Below are 22,823 nucleotides of genomic sequence, written 5' to 3'. Positions count from 1 at the left end.
CACCAGCCATATGTAAAAAAAATCAATATTATAAACCTAATTCCTATATACATCAAAAACTAGACCTTAAAAATAGAGAATTACCTTACTTTTTAAACTCCTATGGAACATTAAAGGCAACTGACCTTACATTAAACCACAATAAAAATCTCAGTAAATTAAAATAAGTAAAAGTAGAACTAGCAGTATTCTTACTTTCAAATGTAATTAGACTAGTTTCAGTTGTCTTATGGGCATGTAAGTCCACTGCAGCACATCCTTTCTGCTAGTTACAACTAAAAACTCTTGGAAAATCCACTCCCCAAGCCACCAAAGAAAAGCCTACCTGAAGACTATGAAAAATACTGAACTGAGAATTTAAAAACAGAGGGGAACAAGTAGAAAACAAATAACAAAATAGTAGACTTCAGTTAAACTATGTAAGTAATTGCATTAAGAGTTAATGCTATAAAATAGTACTGCTAATAGGAATATAGTAAGTCATTTTACCATTTAAAAAACTTTAGCAACCACATTAAACAAATAAAAAGAAGCCCATATATCCAGATATTGTTTAAACATGCAATCAATCTAAAAATTATTAATGAAAAATATTGCATTCTTTCTTTTGGAACATCTTTGAAATCCAGTATGTATTTTACAAGTATATAGCAATTTGGATTAAGCACATTTCAAGTAGCTAATAGTTACTGTATTGGACAGTAAAGCTCTAAACCTTCCAGTTAAAAGGTTGACATTCACTGAGTGGGTAAAAGTAATACCCTGCTGATTGATTATTGGTTCAGTTTCTCTGGAGAGCCCTGACTGATGCGACATTACGCAAGACAACTGATCCAGTTTCAGTAAGAAATCAATGGCAAGAAAAATAAGAGGGAAAAGGACAACTGCTCTATACTAAAGAGATTTAACAACCAAATGCAAAATTCAACCATGTTTGATCCCACATTAAAATCACTGTAAAAAGCATTTTCGAACAATCATGAACATTTAATTATAGATTGAATATTAGCTGCATCAAAATGCTATTGTTAATTTTGTTACTGATAATAGTACTGCAGCTATGTAAGAAAATGTCATTTTTAGAGATGCATACTGATCTGTGTAAGGATGAAATAACTTGATGTCTATAATTTGCCTAAAAGTGATTTATCAAATGAAAAAACTTTCAAGTATGGATGAAACAAATATAGCAAAATCTTGAAGATTGTTAAAATTAGATAATGGACATATGGGAGTTCTCTCTACTTCTATATTTGTTTAAAGATGTTTTATTATAAAAATGTAGAAAGCCACAAATAGAATCTTGTTAATAAAAAGGAAGAGAAATACCTGCTTCAAGAGAGCATATTCGTGAGCCCCCATCCTTTCTGACATCACAGTGAAATCAAAGAATAGAAATACAAAAAAGGAATAACCACAAAATGAGACATATATTAGGAATTAATACGTTGAGAAGGGGAGAGACTACAACAGATTGCCGGGAGACTTTAGGAATTGTGTGTGTGTGTGTGCACGCGCGTGTAAGGATGAAACCAGCTAAGAAAACTACAGTCACAAATACCCAACTTGGTTTCTGTAGAGCAAACTAGGAACCCTACCTCAAAGTCAGGAAGGTAAGCAGAGTGGGAATGAGAAGTAATACTGAAAAGAAGTTAATTGAAGACCTGTATACACAACAAATACTCCAGGTGGTACTCCTATACATTTTCCCCACCTGATATGTGCCCTAACTAAGACAATTAACTGTCTCAGCTTGCCTAAGATTTAAGGAGGGTGGGATGGGGAGAAGCAAATCCTACGACTCCTCCTAAAGAATTTTAATAAGCTTTCTGGAGGAGACTAAGGCTTCTATTGTCAATGTTGATGCCCAAGAGGAAAGTTCTCTTCAATCTGCTAATCTGCAACTAGATAATCACTCAACGAAAGTGATGCCTATTGAATAACACACAGCCCACCCTTTCCCCACACAGGACTTAATTAGAAATTCTTAATTAGAAAAAAGAGAAAAAGAATAAAGACGTTTATATATCATAGACAGAAAACTCACACCCTTCTCCTGTCCTCTTTCTTAAATGTAAACAGATACTCAAGAATTGACAGCTGTATGAGAAGAATTGGCTGTTTAAAGGGGAAAGACAGACATACATTAATAAACAAAATTGTTCTTAGAGGAAACCAATAGAGGAAGCCAGATTAATATTCTAAGAGTGATTTAAGTTACTATATCCATAAATAAAAAATATTACACACTCAGATAAAAAATAAATGTTCTGTAAGTTCAGCAGCCTAACTCTCTTGTTACATTGCTAGGGGCCCAGTGATATGAAACATGGTAATATCCCTTCTAGAGTAACAGGCTTGTTGCTGTGCCTTGCACAGCTCACTGTGGAACAAGAAGTGTGATATGTGTTGAGCTTCCTGGGATTTTGGAGGTAACAATACCAGCTTTGATCAAGTTGCTCTAGTCCATTTACTGTAATTGATAAAGCTACTAGTTTTGAATAGGGCGCAGAGGAAGAAAAGGCTCTGCAGCAGGTCTGGGCTCTGGCAGCCATCCTGATCCTTGGGCCTTATGATGCAGCAGGTAGCAGAAGTCTCTGGGGCAAACAGAGAGGTATAAAGCCTCTGAATAGTCCCATTAAAAGAATAATAGTGCAGACCCTTGGGATTTGGGGAGCAAGGTCGTCTTGCCCTCTTCTGCAAACCACCATCCTTTTTTTTTTTTTTTTTTTTTTTGGTAGAGTCTCGCTCTGTCACCCAGCTGGAGTGCAGTGGTACAATCTCGGCTCACTTCAACCTCCACCTCTTGGGTTCAAGTGATTCTGGCGCCTCAGCCTCCAGAGTAGCTGGGTTTACAGGTGGGTGCCACCACGCCTGGCTAATTTTTTTGTATGTTTGGTAGAGATGGGGTTTCACCATGTTGGCCAGGCTGGTCTTGCACTCCTGGCCTTAAGTGATTCACCTGCCTCAGCCTCCCAGAGAGCTAGGATTTACAGACGTGAGCCACCGCGCTCAGCCAAACCACCATTCTTCATTAGAAAAGAAGGATTTTTGGCTTTGGTGGAGTCTGAACACCCAACCATGGGACCATAGGTACACTGGGTTGAATGGTGTCCCCTTAAAATTCATATCCCTCCTGCAACCTCAGAACAACCTTATTTGAAAGTAGGGTCATTGCAGATGTACTTACTTAAGATGATACTGGAATATGGTGGGCCCTTAACCTGATGTGATGGGTGTCCTTACAAGAAAAGAAGAAGACACAAAGCCAGACACACAAGGAGAATGTAGAATGTCATGTGACAACAGAGGCAGAGATTGGAGTGATGGGTCCACAAGTCAAGGAACACCAAGGATTGGCAGTGACACTGGAAGCCAAGAGAAAGCCAAGGACCAAATTCACCTCTAGAGCCTTCAGGGAGAGTATGGCCCTGCCAACACCTTGATTTGGAAACTCTAGGTTCCAGATTGTGGGAGAAAAAAGTTCTGTTGTTTTAAGCCACCCAGTTTGTTGTACTTTGTTCTGGCAGCCCTAGGAAACTAACACAATGAGTTACCATGCAACCTGTGTTTCATGTTTTGAACTGACCATGAAACCATAAACTTGAGTATACATAGCAAAATTACATTGTAAAGTGGAAGTGGTATCCATGAGGGCTGGCCCCAGGGTGTCTGGAAGGCAAATGCATTGCATGAAGCTCAGACTCTCAGTTTACTATTTTGCTGCCTCACCCTCGTCCCAAACCGAGGACCTCCTGGGGAATTTCCTATGAAAAGTTACAAGAAAATCTTGGGTCTCATACAAAGACGAATTCCTGCTGTGCCAGCCCAGTCAAAAGTGAGCAGCTGATGTACTAAAGCTCACACAGAGATGCCTCTGGAAAAATAGTAGTGATGGAAAGTCCTCCCGGCTGGCAGGCTTTCAAGTGTTACAGATGATAGTTCACTTCGTTTAGAAGAAGAGAGGACCTGAGCTATTGATCTACCATGACTCTTGGACAAATTAGCAGGTTTGTCACCTGAAGAGGCACTTGAAAAGAAGAAAATTAGAAAATTGATTATAAGAAAATTTGGAGGAGAACTATATAGTGGTTTGGAGGGGAACTATATATGTGTGTATATATATGTATGTGTGTGTGTGTATATATATAACTAACTATATATATACATATAGTTAGTTAGTTAGTAGTTGGAGGCCTTGTAAAAGGAAGAAAGTATGAAAGTATTTGTTTTCCACCTAATGCTTACCAAGGGCACACTGAGGTGGAGAAAATTCTCAGTAATAAGGTGGACAAGATTACTTCTCAATGGATGTGAGTCAGTCTCTTTCCCATGCCCTGTGCTGCTGACGGGGCCTATGTGCAAAGTGACCATGTGACACAGATGGAGCCTAGGCATGAACTCAACAACAGGGACTTCCTATCACTAAGGCTGACCTGTCTGCTCCAACTGCTAGGCACCCAGTCTGCAAACAGCAGCAACTAACTGTGACTCAATACAGCCAGCCACCTACTGGATTCTTCCATCATACAGAGGACCGTGCTTTGTCTATACATATAGGAATGGAAGCAAAATTTATGTTGAGATTTGCCTCTTCACTCATTAACTTCATTAGTATCTCCTCCATTCATCAATGTTAAGATTGTCCGTACCATCTGCTATGGTCTGAATGTTCTTGTCCCCTCCAAATTCATATATTGAAACCTAATCACCAATGTGATCATATTAGGAGGTGAGGCCTTTGAGAAGTGATTAAATTATGAGAGCAGTGCTCTAAGGGGTGAGATTAGTGACTTATAAAAGGAGCACCAAGAGCTGCCTTGTCCCTACCGTCATGTGAGGACACAGCTAGGAGGTGCTATCTATGAGCCAGAAAAGGGGCCCTCACTAGACACTGAATCTACAGGTGTTTAGATTTCCTCCGCTCCAGAACTATGAGAAATAAGTTTTTGTTGTTTGTAAGACTCCTGGTTTATAATAGTTTGTTATAACAGCCCAAACAGACTAAGACATGATAGTATACCACTTATCACCTCTGATCATGGGACACAATTTATAGCAAAGAAAATGTGATAGTCAGTTCATGCCCATTCACTCCACTGGCCTTACGTGTGCTTCAACCCAAATATACTCTTATTTTTTATATTGACAAATTCTAGTTATATATGTTTATGGGGTAAAAACTAAGGTTATAATTTTTCATATAATATGAGATGATTAAATCAAGCTAATTAACACATCCATCTCCACAAATATTTAACATTTTTTGTGATGAGAACATTTGAAATTTACTTTCTAAGCAATGTCAAAATGTACAATACTCAATTATCAAATATATTCACCATACTGTGGAGTATACCTCCAAAATATCAGACTATCCCTCCTATCTAACTGAAGATTTTTACCCTTTGACTATTATCTCCTAGCCTCTGATAACCACCATTCTACTCTGTACTTCTATGAGTTCAATTGTTTTAGATCTCACGAATAAGTGAGAACATGCAGTATTTGTCTTTCTGTGTTTGGCTTATTTCAATCAGTGTAATATTCTCTACTTCCATCCATGTTGTCACAAATGACAAGATTTCTTCATTTTTGAAGGATAACTAGTATTCTATTGTGTATATACACCACATTTTGTTGATTGGTTTATCTATTGATAGATGCTTAGATTGATTCCATAACTTGACTATGGTGAATGGTGTTACAATAAACATGGGAGTGCAGACATCTCTTAAACATATAGATTTCAAGTCTTTTGGGTAAATACCCAGAAGTGGAATTATTGGATAATAAGGCAATTCTACTTTTAGTTTTTTGAAGAGCCTTCATGCTTTTTTCCATTATGGCTGTACTAATTTACATCTCCACCAACAGTGTACATGGGTTCCCTCTTCTCCACATCTTTGGCAACACTTGTTATCTTTTGTCCTTTTGATATAGCTATTCAACAGGTGTCAGATAATATCTCATTGTGGTTGTAATTTGCATCTCTGTAATGATTAGTGGTGTGGAGCATTTTTTCATGTATCTGTTGGCTAAATATATTTGTATGCCTTCTTTTGAAAAATGTCTATTCAGGTCCCTTGCCCGTTTCTTAATTTTATCTTTTGTTTTCCTTGGATAATTTAGATATAACATTTGGAAAGCATTGCTAACACATAAGTCAGGAAATGCAGAAGAAAATATCTTCAAATAATACAATTTCCATTATAATCTATTTTCTTTTTAAAATTTTACTTTAAGTTCTGGGATACATGTGCAGAACATGCAGGTTTGTTATAAAGGTATACATGTGCCATGGTGGTTTGCTGCACCTATCAACCCATCATCTAGGTTTTTCTTTTTTTTTTTTTTTGAGATGGAGTCTCACTCTGTCACCCAAGCTGGAGTGCAGTGGTGCTATCTCGGCTCACTGCAACCTCTGCCTCCCGGGTTCAAGCAATTCTCCTGCCTCAGCCTCCTGAGTAGCTGGGATTACAGGCGTGTGCCACCACGCTGGGCTAATTTTTGTATTTTCAGTAGAGACGGTGTTTTGCCATGTTGGTCAGGCTGGTCTCCAACTCCTAACCTCATGATCCGCCTACCTCAGCCTCCCAAGGTGTTGGGATTACAGGCGTGAGCCACCACGCCCAGCCCATCTAGGTTTTAAGCCCGCATGCATTAGGTATGTGTCCTAATGCTCTCACTCCCTTTGCCTCCATGCCCCCCACAGGCTCCTGTGTGTGATGTTCCCCTCCCTGTGTCCATGTGTTCTTATTATTCAACTCCCACTTATGAATGAGAACATGAGGTGTTTGCTTTTCTGTTCCTGTGTTAGTTTGCTGAGAATGATGGTTTCCAGCTTCATTTGTGTCCCTGCAATGGACATGAACTCATTCTTTTTTATGGCTGCAAAATATTACATGGTGTATATGTGCTATATTTTCTTTATCCAGTCTATCATTGATGGGCATTTGGGTTGGTTCTAAGTCTTTTCTATTGTAAATAGTGCTGCAATAAACGTGCTTGTGCATGTGTCTTTATAGTAGAATGATTTATAATCCTTTGGGTATATACCCAGTAATGGGATTGCTGGGTCAAATGGTATTTCTGGTTCTAGATCCTTGAGGAATCTCCACATTGTCTTCCACAATGTTTGAACTAATTTACACCCCCACCAACAGTGTAAAAGCGTTCATATTTCTCCACAGCCTCACCAGCATCTGTTGTTCCCTGACTTTTTAATGATTGCCATTCTAACTGGCGTGGGATGTTATCTCACTGTGGTTTTCATTTGCATTTCTCTAATGACCAGTGATGATGAGCTTTTTTTCATATGTTTGTTGGCCTCATAAATGTCTTCTTTTGAGTAGTGTCTGTTCGTATCCTTTGCCCACTTTTTGATGGGTTTTTTTTTCTTGTAAATCTGTTTGAGTTCTTTGTAGATTCTGGATATTAGCCCTTTGTCAGATGGGTAGATTGCAAAAATTTTCTCCCATTCTGTAGGTTGCCTGTTCACTCTGATGATAGTTTCTTTTGCTGTGCAGAAGCTCTTTAGTTTGATTAGATCCAATTTGTCAATTTTGGCTTTTGTTGCCATTGCTTTTGGTGTTTTAGTCATGAAGTCCTTGCCCATGCCTATGTCTTGAATGGTATTGCCTAGGTTTTCTTCTAGGGTTTTTATGGTTTTGAGTTTTACATTTAAGTCTTCAATCCACCTTGAGTTAATTTTTGTATAAGGTGTAAGGAAAGGGTCCAGTTTCAATTTGCTGCATATGGCTAGCCAGTTTTCCCAGCACCATTTATTAAATAGGGAATCCTTTCCCCATTGCTTGTTTTTGTCAGGTTTGTCGATGATCAGATGGTTGCAGATAAGTGGTGTTATTTCTGAGGCCCCTGTTCTGTTCCATTGGTCTACATTATAACCCGTTTTCTAACAACTGTCCATAAATTTGTCTAATCTGCCTCTTTCATAATCTCCTATGTGGGGTCCCTCATTTCTGAGTTTGTGTAACCTACCATATTTTAGTCAGTACTACTTTGGGAGATTGAGTTCCAAAAGTACATGAGATCGTTTATAAAGTGGTTCTTTTTATTTGTACTGCATTTCCCTCCTTGATAATAAACTACCTTTAAAATGGTCTCTTTATATGTAAATCATCACGTAATAACTTGGACATGATGGTTTTGGCAATAGCTGAGACTGAATAAAAAATGACAACAGAAATAGGAGGGAGGAAGATTAACCAAGAGTAACAGAGGAACTAGTAAACAGATAAAGCAATCAAAAAGAAACAACTGCACTGCCTGAGAATGTAGGAAGAGGGACAGAACAGGGCACAGTAGAAGTGATATGTTGGATTTGTTTATATGGAGGATTTGTTTCCTGGAATTGTCTTAAGGAAGATTAACCAAGTGGAGAATGTCAGAATTTCTGCTGCAGTAGCAATTTGGAGGAGATAGAAATAGAGAAAGAAATTAGGGTGGAAGTGTGGTATCTAGAGAAAATAAATGAAGGACAAAGTGAAAGACGCAAATACACATAGAAAAAGAACCCATGTTTGTTTAAGGTCAATATCTTTCTCCTTGCTACCCAGGTTGAATACTTATGATTTATGATTGATTTCTCTCTCTTGGCTTCTACATTCAGTCAGCTGCTCAGTCATTATAGCTTTTACCTATGAAATGTCTTTCAGAGCCACCTTCTTTTCCTTTCCACTATGATCAGCTTAGTTCAGATCCCAATTTCCTCCCCGCAGTAAACTGATAACAATATTCTTGGCTTGCTTTCATGACCCTCTGTTTTGGATTGATTGTGTCCCCCCCCAAATTCATATGTTGAAGTCCTAACCTTCAATGTGACTATATTTGGAGATAGGGCCTTCGCAAAGGTAATGAAGGTTAAATGAAGTTATAAGGATGGAGACATTAATCCAAAATGACTGGTGTCCTTATGAGGAGACATAGAGACACCGGGGATGCTCAGGCACAGAGAAAGGGCCATGTGAGGCCATGTGAGGCTTGCAGTGGTAGCCACCTGCAAGCCAAGGAGAGAGGCCTTAGTAGAAACCAATGCTGATAGTTCCTCGGTTTCAGACTTCCAGCCTCCAGAACTGTGACACAATAAATTTCTGTAGTTTCAGCCACTCAGTGTCAGGTATTTTGCTTTGGCAGCTGTAGCAGACAAATCCATCCTTTCCCTGAGGTTGCATAAAGCTTTTTCAAATGCAGCACCCATGCTGTTACTTCTTTCCTCACGAATCGTTAATGACTCCACATAGAGATGAATCACCCTGGTCTTAAAAGCCATTCTTCCTGGATTCAGCTTTTGCCAGTCCCCTATTTCAACAAAATATGACTCCTCATCATTTCTACACATGCCAAATAATTTCTTACTTCCACGCTTTTTGCAATTTATATATCTCTATCTGGAAAGTTACTTCTTTTCTTTAACCCAATAACAGTCAGGAGGAGCAGGAACCCAGTCTAAAGAAGTCCCAGGAGCCACCTCTAGTATATGCAGACTGATGCACCATCAGAAGAAAGTCCTTGGGGCAGCAACCCAAGCAGTAGAGGCTGTAGGAGCCCCAGAAGGATAAAAATGCCTCTGTGATTATTACTGACCTTCCTGTTCTGTTAGTATTTGAGTCTTCAAGAGAGATAAGACTTCCAGGTGCATTGCTTCTGGCTGTTAGCTTGCCTGGCTTCCCGCCATTTAACCCGCTATACTTCCCATTAGGTTTCAGCCCAGCCCCGGCCTCTAACATCAGACCTTGACTAGCTAAAGCAATATAAAGAGGACCGTAGGGCTGTAGCTCCGTAGCTAAGCAGCATATCGGTTATGCTGCCAGCCCAGCTCTAGCCTTAATTCTCTGTAACTAGACCCTTCTCTGGACCAATGAGCGGCTGTCTTTTTCCACAATGACCAAACTACTGCCTAATACTCCAAATTTGCCACAGTCAAAATTACCACGATGCATGTTCTTAGATATGCCTAATGCCTTCCTGCCTGGAGATGTGCCGATCATCTGATATAGAATTGCCAATCACTTTCTCAGCCATTCTTACATCACCTTGATTCACTCTGGATCTTATCCTGGGCTTAGAATCTTTGTTATTCTGCCCATTCTGATTGGCCCAGAATTTCACTTGGAACTTACCCTATGAGAATGATGCCCTTTTAATTTCAGACCTGTTAGAACTCCAATTTTTTCATGAGAAATCTTTGGAAACATTCCACTGATCTTAACATCCTGATGATTTTTCCATCTTTATTCACATCCAGTCTATGAATAAATCTTACAAGTGTCCAAATGTATTCAGAATTTGATCACTTCTCACCACCTTTATCACCACCACCCTCTTCCAAGCCACCATCCCCTCTCACTGTGTTGCAGCAATGGACTCCTAATTGGTCTCTCTCCTTCTGACTTTAATCTGTCCATCTATTCTCAACACAGTAGTCAGTTATCTCCTGCAAACTCAAGTCACTTCATGTCATTCTTGTGTTCAGGGCTATCCAGGGGATTCCCGCCTCTCTTGGAATAATGGCAAATTCCCTGTAATGACCTACCAGGCTCATACAGTTTATGCTTCACCACTGCCATCATTTCTACGACTTCATCTCCCCTTCACCCACTCCATTCTGGCTACTCTAGCTTCCTTCCCATTCCTTAAATAGAACAGGGAGTTTTCAACCTCAGGGCCTTCACCCTTGCTCTTTGCTCTCCCCAGAATGTTTTCCCCAGCTATCCTCCTTACGATATCCTCATTTACTTTTTTCAGGACTATTTTCAGAAATTACACTAAAATTTCAGCCATTGACTTGACACATCTTTTGTCTCTTCTCTGCTATATTTTTTCTCGCTAGCAGCCATTATTATCCAATATGGTATATATTTGTATAGACATTGTTTGCCGTCTACATTCTCCACTAGAAGATGAACTTTATGAATGCAAACTTTCTTTCCTTTTTTTTTTTCTCCTGTGCACTGCTCTAGAAAGCACAAAAAACATTGTCTGGCACATATGTAGTAGGTACTCAATAAATATTGAGTGACAGAACGAATGTTGTATGCCCTAACTTGGCATATCTGCCTGGATTTTGAGACCTGCCTTTGCTGGTCTAGCCTATCATTTTATGCTTTTGTCCCTATCATGACACATGAAGTGAATGAAGGAGGCAGCTGAGGATCCTGCTCTGCAGTGTGATGGCTTGGCCATCTGAATTGCCCAAGGCTAGCTCTGGATGGAGATGGAATGAAGTCCACTGCCCCTACAACCACAGCAGCTGTCACAGTGGGAGACCCTCTGGGACACAGAGCAATTCTGTGCTTGGGGAGCTGAAATTAATTCTATCCATGTTAGGCCTCGTTGGTTGCCAGAGGGATTTTAGGACATAGGCAGAGAAATTGCAAAATGGTGCTCAAAGATAATCAGGAGGAAAAAAAAAAAACCTTTTAGGGTTTAATGTATCCTGTTATCAAGAATGTCTACCTCTATTTTATCAAAATATTTCCTGCTTAGTGAACTCATTTTTCTCTTATTTGATCTTCAAGAAAGAGAGAATATAAATTCTCTGTCATCCACATGATCATCTTTCACATACAGAACATTTTCAGCCATGAAGCTGTCCTAGAAGTTAAGCAATATGACCCATCATTAGCTAATATCCTTTCTGTAACTGGTGATATAGCTGATGACAATCAATACGGTTAATTAAGATAAATAGTTGGTCTATGCTTCTCGCCACTGAGGTAGGAGAATATTTAGATAGATAGATAGATAGATAGATAGATAGATAGATAGATAGATAGATGATAGACATTATATTTAACAGGCTTTTTGTTTTGTATTATTTTTTGGAATACTAGGTGGTGTCATAAGTATCTGAAGGCGTCTTGGTAAGATTAGTGAGTCAAACACTTCTGGTCTGTAGGCAGCATTGATTGGCTGTCTCTCCAGCATTTATTGTCTTCTCCTATCTTCTTTACAGTACCCACATTTTAATTCAGATACTGCACAGAATACTTCCCATTTGTTCCTGTCCTTTTCCACTCTGCTCTGTCCTGAAAGAATGACCAGCGTGGGCAGCATCACACTGCTCCTGCATCCTCAGGCTTCTGGTTTGTTTTAAACAATGGGGAATCCCAGTAGAAACAGGAGAAAACAAGAATATCAGAGTGCTAATTTCCCTAGTTCCCTCCCTAAGCTCCTCTGAAGTTACCTGTGTTCTCCCAGGGTCATTGCTCCTATCAATATGTTATTCTCTACAGGATTCTTCCTTTGCATTCCAGTAAGCTCTCCCTCCCTAATTTCCTCTGGGCCTGGGATCAGTAGCGGCTCTGCTGTTGCTCACTCCAAGTTCCCTGGCTATGTCTTATGGTTCCACTATGCCCCATTCACAGTTTGTAATTTGGCCCTTTGAATAAAACAAACAAAAATAAAATGCACTTCACCTCAAATTACCCTCATCTAGTGTGTGTGACTTCTGACTTCTCTTTCCTTTTGGGGCCAAATACAGGTGTCTACACTTTGCTGTGTAGGCCATTTGCTTCGGGAAGATGTTATGCCAATGATGGGTCTGATTGGGTGAAAGGCAATCAGAACATTTTATTTTTCTTGACCAAAGTGATTGGGAGGAGGCCACTAGGCATATAACCTAAGCTAGCCTAATTGGAGCAATATTCAAGACATTTGCATGGAATTTTAGACACAAATACTTTCTCTCTCAGTGGTGAATCAAAAGTATGTACCAGTCTAATTATTGCTGGTACACATCCCACAAACGTTAAGGATCAGCCTTAGAATGAACTCAACATGTGGACAGCAAAAGAGAATAATAGAAAGAAACCAGATCATTGATGTAAACTGGAATGAATCCTGAAACTTATCCTTTTGGATTTTTGCAAGCTAATAAATCTTCTTTATTTTTATTTTTATTTTTGCCTGTGTCCACTGGCTTTTCTTTTCCTGGCATCACAATGCATCTGAACTGATACATGTTCATCCAGAAATTTGATTCTGGTGATTTCTCACAAATTTTCCAGTTGGAAATAGATATGGGTAATGAAATAAACCAGGAAGGACAAACTCACAAGTAAAGATCGTCTTTCCTTTTCAGAGGTTCCTTGAAGTATTTCCAAGTGGTGGATAAAACTGGGTGTGCTAGTGAGTTCATTCAGTCACTCTGGAACACTCTTGGTAGGAATCCAGTTAAGAAATTATGTAATCCACATGATCCTCTCCCACTGCAAACTCAGCTACAACCCAATGTCATTACTGGCACAGTTATCTTGTAAACAAAGGCTCAGTTCTAAATAGTATTTAGCAAAGCCATTATGCACAAGTCAGATAGACTGATAGTGGCCTATAAAAAAGCTTTTTAAGTGATCCAGAAAATGTTAAGAACCTTTGGGAAAGAAAAAATAAAAATAAGGGCAGACAAAAGATAGATGATATTAATATATGATAAAGGCAAAGAAAAATTGCCAATATTCCTAAATAATTACACAAATTCAAAGGGAATATGAAAAGCTCTACAACATCTCAGAAGTGGATGTATCAGGGGATTTCAGAGCTGTCTACTTATCAGAAACCATTTCAGACATAGAACTGTATATCCAAACAGAGCCAAAAGTACAATGACAGAAATGCTTTAGAGTAGTTAAAAAATTATGAACCAAGAAGAAAGGATAATATTAAGAGCTGAAGAGAAAAAAATATATTTTTCTATTACTTTATACCATGAAACATGGGAATATCCTAATTGATGACCCATTGAAGATCAGGATGTCCCAGAGATTTGAGCAATCAGTTTCTAACGGGTTTGATAATGACGTAACTTTATAATTGATGGTATGTAGAATTCCATAAGGCATAGTGATATTGGTATGTCACTCATTTATTTATTCATCAAACATAAATTGAGTATCTTTTATGTGCTTGTTTTAAATGCTAAGAACATAAGAGTTAACAAATATACTGAAATAGCTGCCCTCATGGAGCTTACATTTTAGGGACAGACACAAATAAATTAGATAAGTAAGAAAATATATATACAATGTTAGTGCTAAGTGCTGCAGAAAAAAATAAAATATGGAATAAAGGTAGAAGGTTCAAAGAAGAGTGGAGGGTATTTAAAAATTTTATACAGGGCATTCAGGAAAGAGTTCACTGAGAGGGTAATGCTTTGATTAAAGACCTGAAAAAAGTTAGAAGGCCAGACATGTGAATATGAGTAACTTTCAGAATTGAATTTGCCCGCAGAGAGAATATCATGGAAAAAGGTCCTGCAGTGGGAGCTTGCCTAGTAACCTTCAGGAACATCAATGAATGCATGCAGCTGCAGGTCAGTAAGTGAAGGGGAGGGTTGCAGTTGGGGCTAGGTAGTTAATGAGGAGATAGGGGCAAATCATATAGGGTTTTATAGATCATAAGAAGACTTCACTGTAAGTAATATGGAATGCTATTAGAGGGTTTTGAGCAAAGGAGTGACATCATCTGGTTTATGCTATAATAAGATTCATGTGACTGTTACGTTAAGAGTAGCCTGAAGGCAGCCAGGCACGGATGCTCACGCCTGTAATCCTAGCACTTTGGGAGGCTGAGGAGAGTGGATCACAAGGTCAGGAGTTCAAGACCAACCTGGCAAAGATGGTGAAACCCTGTCTCTACTAAAAATACAAAAAATTAGCCAGGCATGGTGGCAGGTGCCTGTAATCCCAGCTACTTGGGAGGCTGAGGCAGAGAATTGCTTGAACCCATGAAGTGGAGGTTGTAGTGAGTCGAAATCGCACCACTGCACTCCAGCCTGGGTGACAGAGCGAGACTCTGTCTAAAAAAAAAAAAGGAAAAAAAAAGAAAAGAAAAAAAGGGTAGCTTGAAGGCTAGAGATGATGTCTAGGGTAGTAATGGTGGAGTTGATAAGTAATAGATTTTAGATTCATTAGACTTTTTAAAAAATTTTATTATTATTATACTTTAAGTTTTAGGGTACATGTGCACAATGTGCAGGTTAGTTACATATGTATACATGTGCTATGCTGGTGTGCTGCACCCACTAACTCGTCATCTAGCATTAGGTATATCTCCTAATGCTATCCCTCCCCCCCCGCCCCACCCCACAACAGTCCCCAGAGTGTGATGTTCCCGTTCCTGTGACCATGTGTTCTCATTGTTCAATTCCCACCTATGAGTGAGAACATGCGGTGTTTGGTTTTTCGTCCTTGCAATAGTTTACTGAGAATGATGATTTCCAGTTTCATCCATGTCCCTACAAAGGACATGAACTCATCATTTTTTATGGCTGCATGGTATTCCATGGTGTATATGTGCCACATTTTCTTAATCCAGTCTATCATTGTTGGACATTTGGGTTGGTTCCAAGTCTTTGCTATTGTGAATAGTGCCGCAATAAACATATGTGTGCATGTGTCTTTACAGCAGCATGATTTATAGTCCTTTGGGTATATACCCAGTAATGGGATGGCTGGGTCAAATGGTATTTCTAGTTCTAGATCCTTGAGGAATCACCACACTGACTTCCACAATGGTTGAACTAGTTTACAGTCCCACCAACAGTGTAAAAGTGTTCCTATTTCTCCACATCCTCTCCAGCACCTGTTGTTTCCTGACGTTTTAATGATTGCCATTCTAACTGGTGTGAGATGGTATCTCATTGTGGTTTTGATTTGCATTTCTCTGATGGCTAGTGATGGTGAGCATTTTCTCATGTGTTTTTTGGCTGCATAAATGTCTTCATTTGAGAATTGTCTGTTCATGTCTTTCGCCCACTTTTTGATGGGGTTGTTTGTTTTTTTCTTGTAAATTTGTTGGAGTTCATTGTAGATTCTGGATATTAGCCCTTTGTCAGATGAGTAGGATGCGAAAATTTTCTCCCATTTTGTAGGTTGCCTGTTCATTCTGATGGTAGTTTCTTTTGCTGTGCAGAAGCTCTTTAGTTTAATGAGATCCCATTTGTCAATTTTGGCTTTTGTTGCCATTGCTTTTGGTGTTTTAGACATGAAGTCTTTGCCCATGCCTATGTCCTGAGACTCATTAGACTTTTTGTAACCTACAGAAAAGTTTCAAGAGTATTACACAAAACTCCCTGTATGCCTTCCAACCAGATTCATCAGTTTGTTGACATTTTGTTCCATTTACTTTCTTTATCCATCCTTCTCTATGTTTCATTATATTATGTTTTCTGAACTACTTGAAAGTATGTTAGAGACACCATGCCCTACAATTGCTAAATATTTTAGAGTCTATTTTCCAAGAACAAGGACATTCTCTGAATATGTTTTAAAAATAGAATCAACATGTTTGCCAATGGACTGAAGGTGAGCAATGAGAAAAAAAGAATTGTCAAGTATGATGCCAAGACTTTAGGCTTGAGCAACTGAAAAGGATGGAAGTTACCATTAAATGATGTGAGGAAGCCAGACAAAGGGGCAAGTTTGGAAGAAAAGGTCACAGATTTAGTTTCGGACCAGCTTTATTTGGGATGCCTCTTAAACTGCCTGGGAAGGCAATCGGATATAGAAGTCTGGAGTTCAGAAGAGATATCTGGGTTGGATACTTAAATTTGGGAGTTCGTAGCATATACATGGTATTTAACACCATGACATTGAATAAAATCCCCTAGGAATTAGTGCAGCTGGGAAATAGAAAAGCACCAAAGATGGAGCTCTTGGTCCCCCCAAAGTCTAGAGGTTGAGGAGATAAGAGGGATGCAGTAAAGGAGACCAAGAAGCAGCCAGAAGAGAGAAAGTGAGGGAAGAGGTAGGTTCAGAAGCCAAGTGAGAAAACTATCTTGAGAAGGAAAGAGGAAATAACTAAATGCTTCCAATAGATCAAGATAGGGACAGAGATAGGAATATTAGGTTTAGCAAAGAAGTCACTGGTAACCTAGCTAAGGTGGCATGCTGGGGGTGAAAGCTGGCCTGTGGTGAGTTCAGGAGTAAGTGGGAAGAGAGAAATTGCCAACAGTGAGTGTAGACCACTCTTTCAAGAAATTTTTCTTAAAATTTAGGAGAGAAATGAGGTAATATTTGGAGTTTAGGTGGTGAACAAGAAAGTTTGTTGTTGTTAATATGGGAGGAATAGCATGTTTATATGCTGATGGGAATGAACTAGCAAAGAGAAAAGAAAGTCATGATGCTAGGAATAGAGAAAAACACTGTTGACAGGAAGGGACAGATCGAATATATAAGTGGAGGGGGTGGCCTTAACTAGGAGCTTACAGAGTTCATTCCTAGCAACAGAAGACAAATTGGAACATTATATGCAGGCACTGACAACATGTATGCATATGCTGGTGGCAGCTTGTGGAAATTCTCTTTGATTACTTAAAATAATAAATAGGAAACAAAGTTAATAGCTGAAAATTTAGATATGGGGGAAGATTTGGGGAAGTCTGGGAAGACAGGAAGAAGTATGAGATTTGTTTAGGGAAGTGGGAGAGTATATTGGTTAGAGAAATAGAGCATTCAGGGGCATTTGATTTAGTGATTTGCCATAAAGGCAAAGACCAGTTAGCATAAGGTAGTGTTCCCCCAGCCATCTTCAGCAGCGTGGGTGCAGGCACGAAGTAGGCAGAGCTGAATTTAACAAGGGATGTGTGTTAGCCAAGTGAGTATGACAAGACGAGAGGGACAGTGCTTGAGGATAAATTCAAGAGGTGAGTAGGATGGTTACATGTGGAATTTAAACCATTTTAAAAGGGATGAACATAAAGGGGGAGATAGACAATGAAAAAAATTGCAGAATCAACTGTCGCTGAGCGGCCACATATGGTTAATGTGGGTTATGCACTACATACACGTAAGGTGACATCTTTCAGGTGGGCACCATCCATGAATGGAATTTAAGATTCGGGTATGCATTGTAATTTTCTGAAAGATGGCACTCAACCATCTTGTTTTATCAAAAGTGATCTTTTACAATAGTTTCCAAAACATGGAGTTGAAATATCTCCTAGGCATGGTGGTTCATGCCCGTAATCCTAACATTTTGGGAGGCCAAGGTGGGAAGACTGATTGAGCCCAGAAGTTCAAGACCAGCCTGGGCAACATAATGAAACCTTGTCTCTACAAAAAATAAAAACAAAATCAACCAGGCATGGTGGCAAGCGCCTGAAGTCCTACCTACTCAGAGGGTGAGGTGGGAGGATTGCTTGAGCACAGGAGGTCGAGGCCACAGTGAGCTGAGATTGCACCACTGCAGTCCAACCTGGGTAACAGAGTGAGACTCTTGTCTCACAGAAAAAAAAAAAAAAAATCTTGAAGAATTCAAACAAAGGCAACCCAAGGGCCATCGGTGACTCTGCCAATGGATGTGAGGTCCTATTCAGTTGAGGGGTTATTGGAATTGGAATGCAACAGGGAGAGTACTGGGAACAGAAGAGTCAGTGATCAGAGAGTAGAGTGTTTCCAGTTGAGATTGTCATCACAAATAATTGTTACTGTTCATCATGACAAGGTCAAGATTATGATTACGGGAGTGGGTGGCTAAGTAGAGGAGAGACAAATGGTCTAAGAAGATCAACTCCTGAAGGAAGCATGGGGAGAAAGGGACAAGAACATTTCACTGGGGAATTAATATTTTAAAATTTATTCAGCAATGCTAAAATGTTTCATTTTTTAAAAAGTATTAAAATCTTAACTTTTAAAATTCTAAAACAATATTAATATTAGAGTTATAAGAGATTTAAAAGATTCAACTTATTAAAGTAGAATTTCTGTACATTTTTCTTTTTTTTTTTCTTTTCTTTTTTTTTTTTTTTTGAGACAGAGTCTTGCTCTGTGGCCCAGGCTGGAGTACAGAGCACAATCTCGACTCACTGCAACCTCTGTTTCATAAATTTAAGCAATTCTCCTGCCTCAGCCTCCTGAGTAGCTGAGATTACAGCCGTGTGCTACCATACTTAGCTAATTTTGTTTTTGTAGTTTCAATATAGACAAGGTTTCACCACGTTGGCCCACCTGGTCTCAAACTCCTAAACTCAAGTGATCCACCCACCTCAGCCTCCCAAAGTGCTGGGATGACAGACATGAGCCACCACGGCCGGCCTAGAATTTCTGTAAATGTTAATTTCAGTAAACACTTGCATTCACCACTTCACCCAAGTCTGTGTTTGTACTGGATACTGTTTCTTGGCAAACAAGCTTCATTCACACCTCTTTCTGTGCTCTCTCCTGTATCTCTGGAGCTAGAAGTTCGGGCATTACATTTCTCAGGCTCACTTTCCTGAGGGGTTTGGGTGAAATTTGCATTCTACCAGTGCTCTCACATGAGATTTGGAAGGCAATGTAGACACTGAGAAATTCTCCCGCCAGCGGCAATGGCAGTAGTTTTACAGAGGCTGGCTGAACAACCCAGCTCCCTCACCAGGCCTAGCCTCTGAGCAAGGGCGGCTGTGATGCTGTTGGCGGTTTGCTGCAGTATCTTGACCTCTGGGTGGCAGCAGCAACTTGCCGAGCTCTGGATTGCACTTGCAATGGTGCTACCTGAAAGCTGAAAGCAGCCTGATGATGATCACTTCTCCAGCCTTTCCAACACTCCTTAAGTTGCTTTGATTTTTCTTTAATGAATCTGGACTGACACAATATTTCATGCCAAGATTGGTTCCAGAGCTTCAAAGATGAGAATCTTGTTGTTTGACCTGGTTGCATTTGCTTACCGTGATGACCTAATTGTCTAATTTTGGTGCAAAATAGAATTATGAGGAGACATGGCACGTGGTGGCAAACACCCCCTTAAATTAACACCTGTGGTTGTCGGAAGTGAAGGACCTATTGAAATCAAGAATTGAGGAGACTAAGTTGACAGCTGCTCTAGAGTCTGAAAGTAGGAAAGAGAATGAGAAGGACCATGGGGTGTGTCATCTACTTCCGACTGCACCAGAGACCATAGAAAGAAAATGGCAAGCTGGGAAACTTTACACTTTTGGATCAAGGCCTGATCAAGAACTAGAGGACTTCTAGGACCCTTGTAGCTACATTGTTGATATAGCCAAAAATCAGACCTAATGTCCGCTTCTGCATGTTGCAAAATTACAGCATAAAATAAATTCAAAGACTTGCCAAGTCTCTTACGTGAAAGCTAAAGTTCTTATTGTAAAGAGTGGGCTATGAGAAGTGGAACAGGGGCATTTGGAGGATTTGGGTGAATCTGAGGACTTTGAATGCAAATCCTCCTGAGGCACTTACTTGTCAGGAAAATAATTCCCTCCGTCCTCGTTTGTCCTTTCTCCCTTGTCAACAGACTATTGATTCCACTCAAGGCCATTACCTAACAAGTGGCTCCTAGATTTCTGAAGACCAAGCCGGACCTCTACTGACTACATTAAGACCCTGACTGATAAAATGCCCCTTAACCTTTAAAAAGTAAGAGAGCTACTTTGATTGAAGTTTCACTGCACTGTGTGTACAAGTTGGTTTTGAAGAGATTTAAGACTAAGGGAGGGAGGTGGAAGAAGAGAGCTATTTGTTGAGTTGCACATGTGTTCATTTGAATAAAGATGCACTTCTGGTAGATCCTGGGGCCGCTGCTTTTGATAAATCCACAACATATTTTAATTATGGCAATTTTTGTCATGGTATCAACAGTTACATAAAGTAGGAATGACAGAAATAGAAATGATTATTCAGGTTGGGCGCAATGGCTCACTCCTGTAATCCCAGCACTTTGGGAGGCCAAGGCAGGCAGATCACCTGAGGTCAGGAGTTGGAGACCAGCCTGGCTAACATGGTGAAACCCTGTTTCTACTAAAAGACACAAAAAATTAGCCAGGTGTGGTGGTGCGTGCCTGTAATCCCAGCTACTCAGGAGGCTGAGGCAGGAGAATCACTTGAACCCAGGAGGCAGAGGTTGCAGTGAGCCGAGATTGCGCCTTTGCACTCCAGTTTGGGCAACAAGAGCGAAACTCATTTCAAAAAAAAAAAAAGATTATTCTCTGATTTCATATGGGCACAATGTCTCATATTTTACAAATGTATAGAACGCCATGATGCAGGCATTGGGATGAAGCTGGGCTGAAGGCAATCTGCAACTGTTGCTATCTTTGGTACCTCTTGCTAATGCAGAGAGGGGACCTTGGGGGCCCAACTATAGTGATATACAAGAAGAAGATTCTTTGTAAAGTGAGACAGAATGAAAAGACGGATGAGGAGGACAGGCCCTGGGCCTCGTGGAGGAGGAAGTCAGGTTGCTGTCCTGGCAGCTGTCTCTCAGCCTTTGATGGCCCTGGGATTATATTTTGTTGCTCTCAGGAACTGGTGTCCTAGCTCTATTAGGCTATTGCAATGTGAAATGGAGAGTGATGGTTTGCCAACTTCAGAAACATCTAGACTAATAGTAATAATAACTAGAACCATAATAATGATGCTAATTATATCTTTCATTTATTGACCACATGCCAGGCACTGAAGTACTAAGTGCTATTCAGGCATTGGCTCATTTAGTCCCCACAACAGCTCTATGAATCAGATACTATTAGAATCCTGAATTGCAGAGTTGTAAATCTGAATTCATGAGAGGTTAAATTCCCAGCTAAAAATCACATAGGCAGTTAATGGTAAAGCTGGGACTCAAACCCAGGCCTTTCTTGCTTTAAAACCCAATACTTAAACCATTATACTCTTCTAACTTCCTTTTGACACATGTCTTAGTCTCTTCGGGCTGCTGTAACGTAATACTATAGTACAGGTGGCTCATAAACAACAGACACTTACTACTCACAGTTCTGGAGGCTGGAAGTCCAGGATCAAGGCACCTTCAAATTCGGTGTCTGGTGACAGCCCACTTCCTGGTTGATAGATGGCTGTCTTCTTGATGTGTTCTCACATGGTGGAAGGGGCAAGGACATCTCCGAGTTCCCTTTATTAGGACACTAATTCTATGCATGAAGGTTCTACCCTTATGACCTAATCACCCCCAAAGGCCACACCTCCTAATACCATGACACTGGGGATAGTTTTCAACATACGAGTTTGGGGGTGGGGGAACATACATACTCAGTCTATAGCACAACATGGCCTTATGCCCTGTAAGTTTTATCTATTAAATATCTCTCAAATCTGTCTACATTTTCCCACCACCATCACTCTAATAATAAATACCATGGTCTTTTCTAAAGGATTACTGCACCACCTTCCTAACTGGTCCATGTTTATTGATTCTGGCTCCACTTCTAATCTGTTTTTTCACATTTTAGCCAAAGAGAAAATTTTAAAACATAAATCTAATCATGTTGCACTGAGAACACTTTAATGGCTTTATGTAAAGGACCATCCCTTTGGGGCAGTTTTTAAGACTGGCATAGTCTGCCCTTGGCTCTGTTTCCAGCTGCACTGGGCCCACCATTCCCTAAACCTCCTGGCCCCTCCGTTGCTTTTTCTTCTGCAGCCTCATCAGGCTTCCTCAGTTCCTGCAGTGCACCATGTGCTTTTCTTCCATAGAGCCTCTGCATATGCTGTTCCCTCTGTCTGGAGTGCTCTCCCAATTTCCCACCTGCCCACGTTCACCTAGTTCCTGCACCTCACTGTTCAGATGTCACTCCCTTAGAAAAGCCTTTCTAATCCCTGAAATAAATTAATTCCCTTCCTTTTTTTTTTTTCTGAGTCTTGCTCTGTCACCCAGGCTGGAGTGCAGTGGCACGATCTCAGCTCACTGCAACCTTCGCTTTCCAGGTTCAAGCAGTTCTCCTGCCTCAGCTGCCCAAGTAGCTCGGATTATAGGTGCCTGCAACCATGCTGGCTAATTTTTTTTTTTTTTTTTTTGACAGAGTCTCACTCTGTCGCCAGGCTGGAGTGCAGTGGCGCGATCTTGGCTCACTG

General features: G+C 40.1%; 1 protein-coding gene across 2 annotated transcripts in view; it reads right to left on the bottom strand.

The window, feature by feature from the left end:
* VIP (vasoactive intestinal peptide) overlaps window positions 1-21,879 on the bottom strand; it is a 116,104-nt gene extending 94,225 nt beyond the window's left edge. The window contains exon 1 of one of the 2 annotated variants that reach the window (XM_054492792.1): window positions 21,720-21,879. The gene's annotated coding sequence lies outside the window, so the exon portion shown is untranslated. The remainder of the gene's footprint in view (window positions 1-21,719) is intronic. The other variant, XM_054492791.1, reaches the window with a different exon arrangement.
* Between the last annotated feature and the right edge of the window lie 944 nt (window positions 21,880-22,823).

The sequence above is a fragment of the Pongo pygmaeus genome, chromosome 5 (genome assembly GCF_028885625.2).
Source record: "Pongo pygmaeus isolate AG05252 chromosome 5, NHGRI_mPonPyg2-v2.0_pri, whole genome shotgun sequence".
NCBI lineage: Eukaryota > Metazoa > Chordata > Mammalia > Primates > Hominidae > Pongo > Pongo pygmaeus.
This window is presented reverse-complemented; position numbering and strand designations above follow the sequence as displayed.